The 5,000-nt window shown below is 29.2% G+C and overlaps 1 protein-coding gene across 6 annotated transcripts in view; it reads left to right on the plus strand.

Annotated features, from left to right (window-relative positions):
- LOC137630203 (peptidyl-prolyl cis-trans isomerase-like) overlaps nt 1-5,000 on the plus strand; it is a 16,910-nt gene that overhangs the window by 2,818 nt on the left and 9,092 nt on the right. Inside the window, exon 1 of one of the 6 annotated variants that reach the window (XM_068361655.1) lies at nt 4,666-4,742. The exons of the other annotated variants lie outside the window; for them this stretch is intronic. The gene's annotated coding sequence lies outside the window, so the exon portion shown is untranslated. Of the gene's footprint in view, nt 1-4,665; nt 4,743-5,000 lie in introns of those variants that run through there. 6 annotated transcript variants of the gene reach the window in all.

Consider the following 5,000-nt stretch of genomic DNA (forward strand, 5'->3'; position numbering starts at 1 on the left):
TATTTCAAGTGATTTATCTTTGATTTTATGTAAATCCTTTTAAAGTGTTGTAATTTATATAGAATATATTTATCTTTGGAAAGAGTATATTATTCCAGTCACCAGTGTTTGAATTAGTATTCGTTTGTACCCTGTTAAAGAACCGTAGTGAGTTTTAAATAAGTCTTAAGAATAATCTCCCAGTTTTGTTTTGAGTGTACTTAAGAGACCTTTGGATAATCAATGTTTTACATATTGCTGTCTGGGAGTTATATAACTGTCTTAGAGTTTGGGTATTAATATTTCCAAGTGTAACAGATTTAATGTAAAGCAAACAGGTGAGTTTGGAACTTGAGAGGTTGTTTAGCTTGCCAGCCGTAATATATATTATATGTTTGGTTCCCAGACACGGGACTATCTTGTAATAATATATATATATATATATATATATATATATATATATATATATATATATATACAAATATACATATATATATGTATATACAAATATACATATATATATATATATGTATATACAAATATACATATATATATATATATATATATATATATATACAAATATACATATATATATATATATATATATATATATATATATATATATATATATATATATATATATATACAAATAAATATATATATATATATATATACATATATATACATATATATATGTATACAAATATATATATATAAATATATATATATACCATATATATACAAATTATATATATATATATATATATATATATATATATATATATATATATATATATATATATATATTACTGAGCTCGGTGTTACTCTATGGACATGAGTCATGGTATGACAATGAAACAACCTCCAATAGATTTAGTAGATTTGAGATCAAAGCCCTCAGAAGGATATTGGGAGTTAAATGGCAGGACATGTTTAAAAATGAAACTATAAGTGAGATTACTCGAGTGCCATTTGTGGATGAGATCATGAGGGGTAGATGGAGATGGTTTGGGCATGCTCTTCACACTCCCCAAGAGAGATTAGTTCACCAAACATTCAGATGGGCACTAGAAGAGTTGGAAGACCCAAGCTTACATGGCTGAGGACTATGAAGCGCGAAGCAGGAGATGATGAATGGAGAAGTATTGAATTAAAAGCTCAAGATAGAGACTACTGGTGAAATCTAACAGAGGCCCTTTGTGCCAATAGGCGTAGAAGATGATTATATATATATATATATATATATATATATATATATATATATATATATATATATATATATATATATATATATATATATATATATATATATATATATATATATATATATACAGTATTTCTGTGGGTATGTCTGTATGCATTACAAGTTTGGGTAAAACCTATGAATGGTGCAGAAAAAAATGGACAAATGTTATAGAAGGCGTTTAGGAAGGAATGTGTGCATATCTAAGAAGATGAATTGTGCAGTGTATGTTAGCGTGTTCAGCACACTGATGAAGGGCCTTTTCTGTTCTAGCACGGAGCAACTAATGTTGTAGAGTTTCATCCATGCTCCATCTGTTAAAGAATGTCCGTGGTAGTACCTTTTCCGTTACTCTTTTCTTAGAAGCAACCACCTGGGACACGAAATGACTTATATGTGTATATACATTAAACTCAATTTATACATACACATACATAAATAAACATATTCATATAGACTTATACATGTCCCATGTCAACGGATAATGAGACATTGGAATATGAGTTTTTTTTTCACGTTATTACAAAAAGGTTCGTGAATACACTGTGTACAGCCGATACTCTCAGGTGAGTACCTTGTCTACCAGACCGCTCGAATGGTACTGACTAACTCTCACAAGCAAGATGCAATCTTGCTCTCTCAACATGCTGAATTGTTAGGTTTTGTGGAATTCTCCACTGTGATGGAAATATATTGTCCCATTATGATTCTAGGGACACGTCACTTATAACGGAGTTCAGTGGTTGCCCCCTCCAACCCCCATGACACTCGCAGCACTCACAAACAGGTCAGTAACCTCACAGTATAAAACACATATTCTGCATACAAGGATCAGGATATGCATAATCATATATACTTATACTGTATATATAAATATATGCATATAAACATACACATAAGTACATACAACAATATATGTGTAATATTACGACTGGCAAATTACGTAAACTCCTGAGCTCCAAACTCATCGACCTATTTTTACATAAATCTGTAATGCTTGAAAAATAACTGAGCTCTGAGAATATTACGCAGCTCCCAGACGGCAATATATATGAACACTGAATATCCAAAGGTCTCTTACATTATTCCAAACAAAACTAGGTGATTACCTTACTTGAACTATTCTAAACCAACCTCTTATTTCTGTTCTTAGTCGGGGAATTGAGAGAAATACTGAGAAAAAATATTGGTGATCGAAATAATTCACACTTTACAAAAATAAATATATACTATAAAAAGTTAACAATAATTCAAAAGAATTAACCCCAAAAATAAGTCACTCGAAATATTAAACCTGAACTAAACCTTAAACTAAGACAAAAAAAAAAATTATACTCTAGAAAAATCATACAATCACTTGCTTCATTGGAGTTAATTTATAAAAATATTTAATTTTGACAATTAATGAAAAGTTAACACTTTAAAACTCTAATGAATAAACAGTAATGAAATCTACATATATGTAACTGTTACACTTACGTCTTTTACAGAACGGTTAAGCAAAAATTTTAATGCACTTCACAGTTTAACCTAAATTTCACAGGTCCAGTTACAAAAATTCATGTTAAAATGTACTTATATTAACATACTACACTTGAATTAACATCCAATAATTTCACCAACTTTTGAACAATACTTTTCATGTTTGAGAGGACACACACTTGAGAGGAGAGAGGACAGACGGACATTGACTCTTTCAAAGGGATAGGCTGGATCTCTTCTGCTGCTTATGCATTGCTAGGTCCTATATATATTTACTTAATTCGTCTAGAAATTTCTAGCAGATCATTCTCGTAGCGTGGGGGCACGGCTCTAGCAGTTTAAGGTTGCCAACTTAGTATATAATGTGAAGAAGGGATACGAACTTTGCTTGAGAGGAAACCCTCTCTCAGCTAATTCCACCCACCTTCCTCTCGAAACATTAAAAAAAAAGCATAAACTAACTCTAAAATTTTCAAGAACTTTCTAACTACATGGGAACATAAAAAATTATGTAATCCCTCGTGCTCATACCTCATGTGTGTGTCATACAGCATACTTTAACATTACATGAGACTTCATAACAAAACTACGTTAAATAAAAAGTTAATTCTTTAGAAAAAATAACGTAAATTTACATATACTGAACTGAATGCAGATACAACTAAATGAATGACGAAAGTCTTACGTAATTTACATAAATTTACTTAATCCTACGTGAGTGGAACTCGCCTTACAAGCTGGCTATACATCTCTTAAATACAAAAATGAAATACATGTATAAAATATTTACACTTATGCTAGACCAGCTTCATGAGAATATATATATATATATATATATATATATATATATATATATATATATATATATATATATATATATATGTGTGTGTGTGTGTGTGTGTGTGTGTGTGTGTGTGTATATATACACACAAGACTTTAAACACACACACACACACACATATATATATATATATATATATATATATATAATATATATATATATATATATATATATATATATATATATATATATATATATATATATATATATATATATCAATTTTTAAATGTGGTGAAAGAGTTTGTGTATTGCCATGATAAGCAAAGCTGCACTATTCAGGATCATCCATACTAGGTTGGTTTCCTCTAAGTGATCAGAAGAAAATCTCCCACCATCACCAATTCGCACTAGCCAGCGTGGTAATGAAAACTGGCCAAACACTAGACACGAATTGATATGTTCGAGGCCCTTATCCAGGACTGGACTAGAAATGGCTGCATTTATTGTTGTATATCTACATATACATATTCATGTCTACATATATATATACATATATATATATATATATATATATATATATATATATATATATATATATATATATATATATATATATATATATACACATACATATATACATATATAAATATATATATATATATATATATATATATATATATATATATAAAATATTACATATACATATACACACACACATATATATATATATATATATATATATATATAATATATATATATATATATATATATGGTAGCCTACATATAAATACATTGCACATACACATATATACTCCTTAATGATTATGTGTATATATATATATATATATATATATATATATATATATATGTATATATATATATATATATATATATATATATATATATATATATATATATTATTGTATATAACATTCACCACTACGATTTCTCAGTGTTTCCACAAATATACACAGTAAAAGAATTCATAATACCCTTTGACTTCTTTGTATATTGATCTACATGAAAAAAAATTTCGTCACGAGGGAAAACTGCGTAGCAACTAGCAATCATCTGAATGCTGCCCCACTTGTGCAATCTAAGCAAGAAACAGAAAATTAGGAAAATATGAAGAGGTCTCCACACTTGTGCATACCTCACGCGTGTGTGTGTATGTGTGTGACGTCAATCACGATGACGTGGTAATCATGCAGATCAATCGTGTTCTGTGAATACTGATATAAGGTCATTATTTGGAGGGTGAGTTATGACTTGGTTCGTAGCCCATACATTGATGCGGTTTTATAATCTGCAGTGACATCATTAGTCTATAAGTATCTACGCTCATCGATGTATCCCAGACACAAATGTTCAGAGCAGGTGTGGCTGAGGCAACTGTGAAGGCAAAAAGATTCTAATTATTGCAGTCTATTTACTTAATATCATAAAACGAAATGGTAAATAACTATGCAAGTGAGGTGTAACGTCCGCTAATGAACTGCGTTGTAGAATTGGAAA

The sequence above is a fragment of the Palaemon carinicauda genome, chromosome 38, assembly GCF_036898095.1.
Source record: "Palaemon carinicauda isolate YSFRI2023 chromosome 38, ASM3689809v2, whole genome shotgun sequence".
Lineage (NCBI taxonomy): Eukaryota > Metazoa > Arthropoda > Malacostraca > Decapoda > Palaemonidae > Palaemon > Palaemon carinicauda.